Here is a 14,084-nt window from a genome sequence, read left to right on the forward strand (position 1 = left end):
AATGAATGGTATTTGAAGGTTGGAAAGCAAACAGCACTCAGAGTTAGATTCTTACTTCTGATCTACATCTTGGTTGATTCAACTATAAGATATTTCATTGCAAAATGGAGCAAAAGCCAGATTCTTGGTTCCACTTGCTATTTCTCTTCATCTGTCTTTTGATTGCCTAGTGGAATTTTAAATTCTCTTTCCTACCAGTGTTGCCACACACAGGGATGTTCTTATGGGGGGAAACATTTGCCCCACAGGATAACACCACAGGGTTCGTAGCCCCTGAAGATACCACAACCATCCTTTCCCTGCCATGACATCTCCCTCTTCTTCCGCCATATGTATTTCCCCTGACTGAGAACTGTAAAGACAGAAAAATGTTTGAAATAGTGATAGTGATCATCTTCCTCTATACAGAGAAAGATTCAAGTCCAGACAGCTTTTCTTCATTTATGGAGCTGAAGATGTGACCTTGGTGAATAAAATTCCCAACTGCCAGTGAAGAGGTGAACTGATCCCTGCATTTACCCAATGAGGACTTTTTCTTGCAACTTTATTATACAGTTGTTACCAGCAGTGAGTTTTCTCTCACTTGGACAGCCCAAGTTTGAGGTTCCTGCTGACCAAAGCCAGACAGAAACCAGGGTGTGCTGCTATCAAGGTGCAAGGCAGAAAGCAGGGAAAGCTTGTGGGGTGCCAGCTGAGCCACACCCTCACATGGATCAGAGCATCGTGCAGGTCTGCAAAATGCATCTGTCCTGACTTAAAGCCCTTTACATATGTAGGATAATTTTGTGTGACTGGGAGTTTTTCCCACTCAAAGTATCATCAAAGTGTCCATTCTGAGGGAAATTTATCACTTGTTTCAGGTGTCACTGGCACCAGATCTAATTCATTGGTATATAATGTAGGGATGGATGTCCTTCTCTCTGCACGGGGAAGTGTTTTCTTTTCCTTTTTGCTTAGAAAATAATTGCACGCAAATCATATTAGGGATTTTTTCAGTCTTTTCATTTCTTTCTTTCCTCTAACCCAAGTTAGAATTCAGTTCAGGTATATGTAAATTACCCCACAGAAAACTAAATATGGCAACAACTGAGAGAGATTAGATGAGACTGTGTGATGTTTTTGTGAGCTGCAATTAGACAGCCAGCAGCTTCCCTTGTAAATACCAGACTTTAAAGGATAAAAGGCCAGTGAATGTTTCCTTCAATAAAGTGCCTTGGAAAAAAAAAAAACACTCTTTGCTTGCCAAGTGGGCTCGAAAATAATTTCAGATGGTTCATTCCAAATTCATTGTATTTTTACCCATGTGTGAGTGCAAATTTTTAGGAATCACTAACAGGTTTCGTTTTTCCCCTGAGTTAGGAAGAGTTATAGTATAGGAGTATTCCCCTTGGAGTGAAATTTCCACCTTTAACAAGGGACTCACCTATATCTGTGCCTTGCTTACACTTGTTAAAGCTTTCTTTAGGTGCTTTGGGTTGTGCTTAACCCTTGGGTGAGTATTCTGCAAAGGAGGATGTGTAGCTGAGATTCCTGTTGCTCTCACCAGGCTGCAGCTCAGGCCCTTGGCAAGCAGTGGCCTCTCTCTCCTGGTTCACTTCTGCTCATACAGCACCACGGGGCTCATGGAGGGGCTGGCTGCTTCAGTCACTTGCTGCAGAGAAAACTGACAGGGGAGGGTGAAAGGGCTCAAAAATGAGAGATAAATAAAACTAGTAAAAAATAATGTTCAATTCTAGGGAGAGAAATAACATTAACAAATATTTATATTCAATTGTAGTTTTGCCATGCTACGTGTTCTTGTGTTTTGGGTAGGTGATGGAAACAGATCATGCCATAAACAAATGAAACCTCCAACAAGATTTCACAAATCTTGAACAAAGCATTCAAACATTATGAAAATGTTGAACATTTTCATAGCAGTACATACAGCTTGTCTTCTACTTTTTTCCCTGCTATGATTCTTTGGCAGAAAAAGATTGAAGATGTTTAGTAGAAGAAAGTTCAGCCCCCTTGAGATTCAAAGGTTGTTTCTGGTTTTGCCGTGAAATCTCTGTTGTTGCCTAGTCAGCCAGAGCAAGTCACTGGTTTTCCATTTCTCAGATAATAATAATACAACTTATTTGTTTTCAACCATTTCTGCAAGAATTTCTGATTTTCCAGAAATAGTTTTGTGTCACTGACTGAAGAATTGTATAATAGGAAGTTCCTAATTTCCCTCTAATGTTTTGTATTCTTTGAGGACTCTGCTTAAATTTGACTTTCCTGTTCTACTTTTGTACTGTAGGTCCATTATATGAAGCATAATGTCTTTTCCAAATGGTAAATACTCTGAATTACTCTTCTGAAAGAAGCAATAATAGCCCAAAGGCTGAAATTGTTCAAAATCTCACAAGACAGCCCAGGTAGTCTTTTAGCAACACAGCTGGTGCTTCCTTTTCCACCAGGAAAACTCATCTCAGGGAATCTCAGGCACCTGCTATTCCATACTGAAACATGCTGAACAGGAAAAGACCTCCAGGGGCTATTAATGGAAAAAAAAAAAAAAAAAAAAGGAGGGCTTAATGCATAAATTCTAAGAAAATTATTAGTTTAATATTAAGGTAAAATCAGCCTAACAAGAAAAAGTAAAAATGTCAGGTTATGTCCTTTAGGTTTTTCAAGACCATACCAAGGCAAGGTGTGGTGAGCTGTGGCCTTGCTTCAACTGTCAGGGCAGCTGGATTTGGCCTCTAGGAGTATCAGCTAAGGAAAAGGCCACCCTGTCTTTGGGAGAAGTGAGAGGACAGAGACAAAAAGATCTTAACACCAAAAAAAAAAAAAAATCCCAGATGAAGGCACTTGCAGCAACTGTAAACCAGATTATTTTGCTTCATCTGCTAGCCTGGAGCTAAATGTATATTTAACACCTCCCCAGTGAGGACAGAATACTATTTCAATCCATGAAATACTTTTCATTAAATCATTTTTCAGTTACACCTGGTGTATCTACATCTCAGGGCACAAAGAACCTCTTATTGGAACGCGATGCCTTTGTAACACCCAGAGCACCTGCCCAACACCCCCCAGGCCAGCTGCACTTTTTGTAAAGCATTCTCAGGGAGGTTGAGAGAGCTGGGGTTTTTCAGCCTGGAGGAGAGAGGCTTGAGGAACACCTCACTGTGTCCTTCCAACACCTAAAGCAGACTTAATAAAGCAGAGGGAGAGCAACATTTTACACAGGCAGGTAAAGTAGGAATTTTACACAGGCAGGTAAGTGATTGGGCAGGGAGGAATGGCTTTAAACTAAAAAACGAGAGATTTAGATTAGATTTTAGGAAGAAATTCTGTACTCAGATGGTGGTGAGGCACAGGAACAGTTGCCCAGAGAAGCTGAGTTTGCCTCATCCCTGGCAGTGTCCAAGGCCAGGCTGGGGGGGGGCCCTGATCAGCCTGGTCTAGTGGAAGGTCCCTGCCCAAGGCAAGGAACTCAATGATCTTTAAGGTCCCTTCCAACCCAAACCATTGTGTGATTCTATGATCATGTCAGGTGCTGGAGATTTTGTGCTATCCTTCTCAACAGCACTGCTGTCTTTGAAACCTGCTCTGATTGAACCATTCCTTCTGCTTGCCCCAGGATGGAGGATGTGCCAGTTGGACACTCCAGTGTTTGCAAGAGTGACCAAGCTGTGTGGCACCAGCGAGAAACACGCTGGAGTTTTATAACAGTTTAATGGCTTCCCTTCATATCTCTGCTGGGCATCATTGGTTTCTGTCCTCTCCTGTACAGGTAATTCCATGAACTGTCAGCTGCAGTACTCGCTGTCACCCAAACAGCAAATGGGAGAAGTTTCTAATACACAAAAGAGACCCAGAGCAATTCTAAATGTACACTAGCAGTGTGGGAACCTGGTGGAAGAAACTTATACTGCTTTTCAACCTGCTTTAATATTGGTTTAACAGTCAGAAGAAAACACTTTTATTTAAGCAAAGTTTAATTTAAAATTTGTATTAAAACTCTGTTTAAGTAATAAAACTTCTCCTTATGATTGCTAAAGCTATATGAAAGATGACTGAGAAATATTTCCATGCTCTTGCATTGGCTTCTTACCTGCCAATGTCACAGATGACGTTTTGGCAAGATGGCATTCAGCTGAGAAACATCAACTAATGCAAAACATGTACTAGAATCCCACAATATTTGATAATTTGTACCACTAACAAAAACTTAATTTTCCAATAATATTTAAATATTGGTTTAGCTGTCTTGATTTTGAGACTGTTTCTAACTTACTAGGAAAACTAATGAACTGATCTATCTAGTTTGTCAAACAAGATGCAATTCAATTACATTATTTAAATTATTTAAAGTAAAAACTTCTGAAGAATACTTCACCCAACAGCGGAGCACGAAGCAAGATCTGAAAACACAGACAAGGATATGTTTAAAATGCAATCAAATGGAGGCAGTCTTGGGCTAGGTTTAAACTCATTAGATTTGGATGTTGGCAGCACAGCCAGAGCAGCTGAGTGCTCAGCCTGGAGTAGCATCAGCTCCATCAATAGATGGTGTATTTACCCAACTTATTGGATGGGTTGTGAAATTCACACCCAGCACTGAGCTTTTGGAGCTACACCCCAAGTTTGTGTAAAGTCATTAGAGTGACTGTATGAGCTGCTGGCAGGGCAGAGCAGATACTGTTCCATGCCTTGGCTCTAAGGAGGTGAAGAGTTGGGAGAATGCTCTTCCTGTTTGCATTCATGCTGTGTAACCCTAATGAGTCACTCTGAATATCCAGTGAGAGATACACTGGAACATGTTGACTCATAGACAGATATAATGAGACTGTAAAGGGCTATAATTATAGAATTTGCTAATGGGCCTGGGTTATTTTGTCCCTGACAGACCTTTTTGTATGTCAAGTGCTGATACTGCTGGCAAATCAAGCATAGATCAAAATATTTTTACTATAATGAATAGCTAGGACTAGGGTATTATCTCAGTTAACTGCAATAGTCACCTGCTTTTCCAGTGAATACTTATTTCCTTGTTTCTTTACATGCAGAAGGACAGCTGTAATAGATTCAGGAGGAAAAAAAAAAAAAAAGAAAGAAAAAAAGACACAAAACAGTTTTATTCATCTGGTTAGCGTGACCAATGAGAATATTAATATGTTATAAGGGATGCAAGAAAAAGAATAGGGTTCAAGACCAAATGCACTTGCCATTACCAGAGGTACCTCATCTAACACATGCAGTGGGTCATATAACTCATAAAACTTATCTCTAGCATCTCAGAATTTGTGTTTGCCTACAACATGCTTGATTTGGATCCCAAGTGTGAGTCAGAGGTGAAGGCAGTGGGCTGTTCAGCAGCTCAGCAAACAGGGTATCATACACCTTCCTGGTGCAGAAGGATCCCGTGTCAAATCCCACCTGCATTACCTCTTGCTAATTTCATTCTTCTGCAATATTGTCTCTGCCTAGTTTTAAAATCAGTGTTCTCAGGTAACTGGTGAACATTTATCAAACTGAACTCAATAATTTATCTTCTCATGCTTTAATAGATCATTATTTTCAATTTGTGATAGCAAAACTTTCTCTGATGAGTTCAGTAATGAAACAGGAATTTTACAGAAGCTCTTTCACTGCTTGGGTCTGGTACTTGCCTTCCAGACTGAAAATTTCAAAAAGAAGATAACTTATAGAGGTTCTTTTAGAAAAGAAATGGCATTTCAAATCCTTGGGGAAACCTTCTCAAAATGTGCAGTGAGTGTTATGCAATACCAGAATGACTACACAAATTCTATGATATTTATCAGAGACAGAAGGGGAAATCCTGAAAAATTTTGTACTCAAACTAGATCATTATCGATAACCAGTTTCAGGCACATAGCACTCAGATGAAATACAAGGATCATAACACAGAAAAGCTCCCTGCTGAGATATGCACAATGCTTTGCAAGAGAGAAAGAACGTTTTATTCTTCAGTAGTTTGACAACAGGCTAATAGCTTAGCAGAGCAAAAGAGTGTTCATACACTGTACCTCCTATAGGTCAGGAAGGGTTTTTACCAAAAAACTGCTAATAGCAGTTTAAGATAATTTAATAGGACATTGTCCAGAGGTCTGTCAGTAGAAAGCTACTAGGAGACAGAAGATAGGAAGATAGAGATAGATGCAGAAATCAACTTTCTTTAAAAATTGGCTCCTAAGAAGTCATGATCTGACCACAAATGAACTGCAGAACTTATATGTGTAATTGAGTATTCAAGCAGGACATCCATTATTCAAGAACTGACAAATGTATCAAAAAGATAAATCTGGTTTTTTTTTCATTTACAAATTCATTGCAAAGACCTGTCTGCACAACGATACATTTTTTCTTTTCAAATCTAAATAATAGTTGGTAAATTAACACGCAAACTAGAAATAAGTTAATGAAAACTAACCAGAAGTTGTCTTTACTTGAGCTGGAAATGTTTCTTTACAAAGCAAGATACAGGAAGTGCTTTTAGAGAATATGAGACGCTAGTGTGATGTGTAATAACACAGCATGCCACTCACCAAAATAAAAATCATCACAGTCCTGTTTTGTCATCTGAATTGTACCATCTAAGTTGTAACACACACTGACAAAAAATTATGATTCCATCTTTTTGTTTAGAAACCTGCCACCCATGTTAATGTCAGGTGGTTTGGGGATGGCCTTTGCACAGCAGCTGAGGCTCTGTAAAGGGAGGCACTACAGACCAGAGTCATTGTCCTGCACTCCTGAAGAACAGAGAGTTAAATACTAGATAAAAACCCAAGGAAGGGACATTTATATGACAAAGTGCTGGTACCCTTGGAGCAAGATCTAGCAACACATACAGGCTGAGCACATACAAGAGATCAGCTACATTATTTGTGGTTGCAGCAATCATAAACAGGTAGGATAAATGGTGAAATACATATATCTGTCTTTCTGATGCAGCATAAAACTGACATCTTGCCCATTTCTTGACATTAAAGATTTTTCTGCTAAGTTTGTGTTGTTGTTGTTTTCAGAGAAAAAAGGTTATTTTTCATGGTGCAAAACGGTAAATTTCATTAAGTAAAACTGCATTTCATAAACAGATATTTTAAGAGACATTGTCAACCAAATAATGCTTTATAGGGTACTAGGAATGATTCACTGCATGTCTGGAAAACAACTTTTATTCACTTTTATCTTACTAAAATGTTACTTCTCTCTATGAAGTTGAGCGGCTGCAAATGTAGGTCAGGAATTCTTTGCCCTACTTTTTCCCTTCTCATTCACATTTCTGACTGGATTAGTCCCCTTCCAATGGTTTAGGACTCTACCGTGAGAAAGAGACTACAAAGATCAACAAGGACAGGATGAACAATAAAAAGTCAAGCCCTTCCTCCTTAAAGAAAATTATACTATTTTCTCTCAAAGACACCAGAGTCCTCCAAACCAAACTATTTCCTCCATTCTCACCCATTCTTTTACACTTACCTCATGCAAATTCCCAATGTATCTGTATTTCCATACATATGTTTGGATAATGGGTCATAGGCAACTCAGTACAGTTCAGGGCCACAAAGATTATTTGGGACAACAGAAAGGTCTAATCTTGGATAATCAGCAGTAAGTGTGGCAGTCTGCAATTGCACTGAGGGGAGGGGATGAGAAAGACCTAACATGAACAAAAGGAGTCAGAGGTGGTGGAAATAACAAGAGAGTGATCTGTGTCCTTTACAAGAGATTCACTTCTTGATCTGACAATTAAATGTTGGTGTTTTGATGTCTCCTCTCCCTGATATGGACTCATAGAAGGTATGCCAGCCCTGACGGCAGTACCTGTGCCACTCGCCTCTGCTTGCACTTTAACAGCTCTGCCCAGCGTGGCTCCAGGTACTGATGGACCATGGTGGGAGATTTCCACAGAAAGGACTGACCATTTACTTATCCTATTATCCAGGAAACAGGATTGAAAGAACTATTTCAAAAGAAAGTTATGGTTGAAAAGTTGAGCATTCAGAATTTGAGAACTTGCAGGTTTAGTGTGATTCATGCAGCCTTATCTCTCCTTGCTCTCCCAGCTGAGATTGCACTATAATGGAAGATAAAATCCTAATTTCTGTGTCTGAATGCATGGCTGAAATCATTCAGAGCAGCCATGAGTTCCTCTGAAAGTGACTTAAGTCTGCATAGGAAAAGTGATCCTGGTAAAATGCCAGCCATTTGCAGGAGAATTTAAATTATGCTGGAAATGCTTTGCTGAAGGGAGGGATGGTTGATGAATAGATGAATTCTGACTTGATTAATATAACTGAACCTCTGCCTTGCTACAGAACTTCCATACAATACTAAACACAGCATTTAAATCTGGCTTTTATTAATTGCTTACAAAAAGTATTTTCCATGTTATGGTTCTCAAATCACATTTAATTTTTTTTTTCAAAGCAATGAGCAAATAATATTGCTAACTACGCTAAAACCATCTGGCCAGTGTCCTCCACATACAATGCAAATGTAGATTCTGTGTGTGTCTGATATTCAGGATCATGGTTATGAAATGGGGTGAATCCTCACTTTACAGAATCATTCTGAGAGTTAATTTGTTAATATTTATGAAGTAGCAGCAATAGGAGTGAAAAGAACCATAAACAGTCTGGTCAGAAAATCTAAAAATCTATATTTAACCCACAGTCAGAATCTTGGATGAGAAATTATGCTGAGAGCCCTACCTGGGTCAAGTAAATGCACAGGCTTAATTACAGATCAGTGAGTGAACACCAGCTACCTCTGTGCTGGGGTGAAACAGGCCCACAGTGAACGTAGTCAGTTTGTAATACAAACCTCCATTTTGGAATTTCCTAATTTTCTGTGTTTTCTTGTGACATTTTCCTTTCATTTATAATGCGCTACTCATTGCCTGCTCACATCAGCTTCAGTTTTGCTGATGTGGGGCTGAGAAATTTTTTCAGTATTTTCTCAATGCAGTAAATACTATCAGAAACTTCTGTCAAATATTTATAATCATAGTGTTCTAAAGAGAACTACAGAATTGCTTTTAAAATGCTCTAAAAATCTGAAGTACAAAGTAGTTAAAATCCTTGTCAGAAGATTAAGAAGATTGCCTGAAGGGCTGTGCTCTGGATCTCTGATAGCAGAAATGAGTTCCAGACTGCTTCTCCACCTGTGTTAGTGTTTTGTATGGAAAAATAAACTGCTTGCAAAAATGTATAGGGAAGCAGGAAATCTGGAGCCCAAAATATGGCAACGTACACAGACCCTTGCTTTATAATTGTGCACACTGTAGACCATCTGTCTAGCGGTTAAACACACTCCCATTTAAATGAGCAAGTACATTTAATGGACAAAATATTAAGATCACTGAGGGGTGAAGTTTTTTATTTGCAGTGTGCAAGTGCCAGAGTGGAACCACTTTTACATTCTCAATACTATACACCTTTAAAATAACTAAGAAAAAATTACTATTTACCTGCTGCATACTAAAACCATCATTACAAACTGTAGTTGAAAGCCTGATGGTCTCATGGCCTCCATTCCAGCAGTATAAATCAGGCTGCAGTTCAGCTACTGCTGTTGTGAACTCTTTAAATACACAGAAAGTGAAAAATACTGGGATTAATGGTTTAATGACTTTACTTGAAGTATTCATTGTCATTTCAATCATCTTTTAAGACAGGACTGGAGAGATCTTTCCTAAACACCTTAACTAATAAGTTGTCGGTGTTTAAACAACAATTACTGTACAAAAATGAAAATTATATTATGTGATCAAGCCATATGGCTAATATAATTGATTTGTTCAGATTTTTTAAAATTATGAAAACAAATCCAGAGCAGCAGCATAATGTAATTTACAAATTTAACTAGAGGTGATATGGTCTATTTAGTTCGACAACAAATAACGTCTTCCTGGTGTTTTAAATGAAGTTAAATGAGGGAGGGACGATGTTGGGTCCTAAATAGACCTGACCTGGAAAAACGAATTTCAAGAGGCTCGGGCCAGCAAAGTCACTGGCTGTTACCCAGGGCAAGTGCGGGTAACGGGGCTGAGGGGGGACCGCGCTTTGGGGGAGCAGCGGGGGCGCCCCGGGCCGGGCTCGGTGCCAGCCCCGCCCTGGCCGGGCCCCGCGGGTCCTACCCCGGCTCTACCAAAGCGGGCAGCTCCCGAACGGGACACAGCTGTGCTCACGAAGAGGTACCCAAAAGGCTCGGGCTCGGCTTTCTGAGCGCTTTTCCAGTACTCCTGAAACTTGGATTCGATCCGTAAATTTTAAGACTCGCTCGCTGTCAGAGGGAACCGATATTTCTCCTTTTGTTTGACTCGCGCTCAGCAAAACGGAGGCAAGCCATAATAAATCTGCACTGGAAAATGTATTTGTTTGTGTTTCTTTACTCTGAAGTTTTCCAGAGCCTTTCTTAGTTACCTTGAGGATGTGTTCTTTCCTTTGCCTGATTACTGCTGTGTGGAGGCTTATCGAAACTGAGGAAATTTTGAGTGCAGACTAGCAAAGGAATGGAAGTTTGGGAAAGGGAAAGCTTTGTTTTTCTGGCAAGTGCAGTAGACTGCAAAAGCTGTGTGTGGAGGAGTCCTGATGGCTGGTGGGGGACAGGTGGGGAGTTCTACCCCTCTCAGAAACACGCCACAAGCACCCTAGAAATGCCTTTGCTTTATAGCAAATACCCCGAAACGATTTTAAGCTTAGAATCAGCTTGACTGTTTTCTCGTACAAAACTCCTCTGGTCCTGACGACCACCTCACGCTGGAGAATAACGCCACGAGAAGTTGAATGGAAAAGCCTCATTTGCGTAGTCTAGAAACTATAGACACGGCTTAACTGAGCACTCCTCTGAAATTCTCTCCAGTCGCTAATAAGTAAAAGTCTCATTAAGGTGCTCTGAATCGAGTTTTAATAATGTGTTAATAATCTCTTGCCACTGGTTAGAACAGCAAGGCTTTGAGCCAGCTGGTGCGTTTGGAAGGAAGTCCATCCCGGCGCGGCAGGGCGCACAGGCTGCCCGCGGAGGGGCCGGGCAGGAGCGCTCCCAGGGGACACGGGACGGGAGCGGCTGCGGGGTTTGGCACCCCGGACCCGCACATTGCCGCGGGGAGGACAGGGCGGGCAGTCCTGCCTGCTGCGGGACACCCCGGGAGCGAGGAGGGAGATGGATGCATGGATGGATGGATGGATGGAAGGATTGATTGATTGACTGATTGATTTTTTTAAAGTACTTCAAACCAGAATCTGTCCCTCACATCATTTTATAAAGAAAACAACTAAGATGATGTTGGGTTTTTTTTTCCCCTGTCATTAGAGTCCTTCTTGGTGAAAGCAGAAAGTGGGAGTGGGAGAACCAAGCCTCCCTTGCCCCTGCGGGTGCAGGAGACCTTGCCTGGAGCGGCACCACAGACCCCCAGGAGAAGAGGCCAACGCTCATGAGAAAAGATCGCTTTTACCTGAAAAAAATCATCCATGATTCATGATTTATCAGGAATTCAGCTTCGCTCTCTCAGACCCAACAGGCCACACAAGGCCTTCAGAGATTGCTTTTCTACTTGTAATATTGACTTCCCTACTGCGTCTCCTTGGCTCGTTACTATTATCATCTGGGTTTAAATTTTTCTTTTTAAACGGCGTAATCTTTCTTCGGTTGTGCATCCTGGAGTAAAAAAGCGGGCATCATTTTCACATCAAAGAACTGTCAGTTCCCCTTATGAATTGCTGCCCCTCTCACCCTCTCTAAAACACTACCCTTGACACCCGAGCACGCGGAGCGCGGTAGAGATATATTGTTGTAATCACAGCCCTTATAATTGAGTGTTGTGCCGGAGAGCCGCAGCTCAAGGGGCCTCCTGGGCTCGGGGCGGAGCGGACAGCCGCACTAGCCCGGCGGGGCAGGGACACTCACACCCAGACGAGCCGGGCTGCCGCTCCTCCGCGCTTCCCCCGGGCAGGGCGCTGCCGTGGGCAATGGCCCGGCGGTCCGAGGAGCCGCGCCAGGCCGCTCTGAGGGGCTGCCCGGAGAACCCGCTCCCACCGGATGGGCGCGGGACCCCGCTCCCGCCTGCCGCGGCCTCCCTGCGGCTCCCCGCGTCCTGCCTGGCCGCTGCCCTTCCCTTCCCGGAGGGCTCTGCTCGGCCCAAGCCTCTGCCCTGGTCCCCAGCAGGTGCGGGCGCGCTGAGGTCCTGAGGCCGAGTCGCTGCTCCCCCCGGGATTACCGGGTCTCACCCGTGTCTCCGCTGGGACCGAAGCTTTGCAAAGTTTCTCCCCGAGACGTTCCCCCCGTCCCCGGAGCGTGGGGAGCCGCGGCACATCCTGCGGCGCTCCCTGCTCCTTGCCCGCTTTCCGCCTCTCTCCGGCTTCCCCTCTCCGCTCGGCGGGACAGGGACAGAGTCCCCTCAGGGTCCTGTCCCCTCCCTGAGGTGGTGTTCCAGGCTCAGCCGGCCTTCGGCGTTTCCCCAAGCCGAGCCGCGGCGCTCGGTTCGGTCACCGAGAGCGGTGGAGCCGGTGCCAGGGGAGATCAAGAGAGCTGGGAAGGAAACAGTCCTGCCTGGAAGCGGGGCGAGGCAGCAAATAAAGGGGAGCTGCAGTTTCCTGCCCGGTCTAGTACAGAAATCAACCCATATCATTAAAAACATATATACTTTCTTGTCATGGAAAAGGAGAGTCATGTCTGGTTTTGTCATTTGGTGGGGATTAATTAACACGAAATGGCTTCACCAGATGACGGAGCGAGAAGACCCCTTTCTGTTCACCTTTGAGCCCTATGCCCAAGGCAGGGAATCAGAAGCCGGATCCCTCCCATGTCCCCGCCTCCCGGGACTCCCCTGCGGGCTGGCATCCGCTACCCAGGACCCGAGCCCACTGCCTGGGCACGGCGGCACAGGGCCAGCCTCGGGCCGGGGATTTTTAAAGGTGATCCCTGCATTCGCAATGTTTTTCCACCAAGGCCTTGCTGGCAGAGAGGCAGGCAGCGGAGAGGGCCGTAACGTTTTGAAACTGATCCGACAAGCCTAAAATTCCCTGTGTGCCCGGGGAAGGCTCGGGCTGCTCCCCGGCCCAATGACTCCGTCAGGCGTGAAGCTGCTAGTTCAGGTCCTCCTGAAACAGTGTCTCGGTCATCATCATCCTCACACTGATCTGCGAGCTCCTCTTCCATTAGCGCGGACCTGTCGAAATCCATGTGTGTCCCTTTTCTTGCTGATTACTAACTTCAGCCCGTTAGAGGTAATGTTGGAAAACTGCGTTATTAGCTAGCCTGAAGGTAATTAGTACTTCCCCCTGCCATTGCGTCTGTTGTACAACGCAGCATGTAAAAGCCGAGTGTCAGCCCCGCGCATCTAATATTCCTCCTACACGGACCACTCATGGATAATGAGTCAAGAGCCCTAAGCGGAGTCCAAGCAAAAAAAAAAACACTTATCAGAGTCTCTCTTCGAGGACAGTAATTAATTGCGTCCTCGGAAACATCAGGTGCTCCCTCTAAGCGACTTGCTGGCTCTTTTGGGGAGAGATGAATTTGCTGGAGAATTCAGGGAAACGTTTCCAGAGGAGTTTTGCCTATTGTTGTTAAAACACGCACATATACACGCACAAGCACGCATGCACACCCCCGCACTACAGTGCAGCGCTTTCGCCTTTCTTTGGTAAACATTGTTTAAACAAACACCTCGCCTCGGCTGCTGCAGCCAGAGCTGCTCCCAGCTTTAATAAAGGCACAGGGAAGACCAGAACCAGCGTCCAAGACTGCTGCTTAATCCAATGAAGGCAATTTCCGAGGATAATTGCGAACATGTTTTAATGCATATGCATGAAAAAGGATTTTTTTCCGAGAGACCGACTTTACATGCTTATGTAATTGATTGAGGCGCTGACCCGCTATTCAAAATGTTATTTGAGAACCATCAGAATGCGTAAACTTGCAAATTGCCCAGCTTGTATCTGAATTAATACCTCATTCATCATCATTATGGGTTGATAAGTTAATTTAACCATTTCATTCTGCCTTAATGAGCTATAGTTAAATTAATGCCACATAATATATGAAAGTAACATTTAAATAGAAGCACTGGGCTGAGACAA

Source organism: Taeniopygia guttata, chromosome 7 (genome assembly GCF_048771995.1).
Source record: "Taeniopygia guttata chromosome 7, bTaeGut7.mat, whole genome shotgun sequence".
NCBI classification, from domain to species: Eukaryota; Metazoa; Chordata; class Aves; order Passeriformes; family Estrildidae; genus Taeniopygia; species Taeniopygia guttata.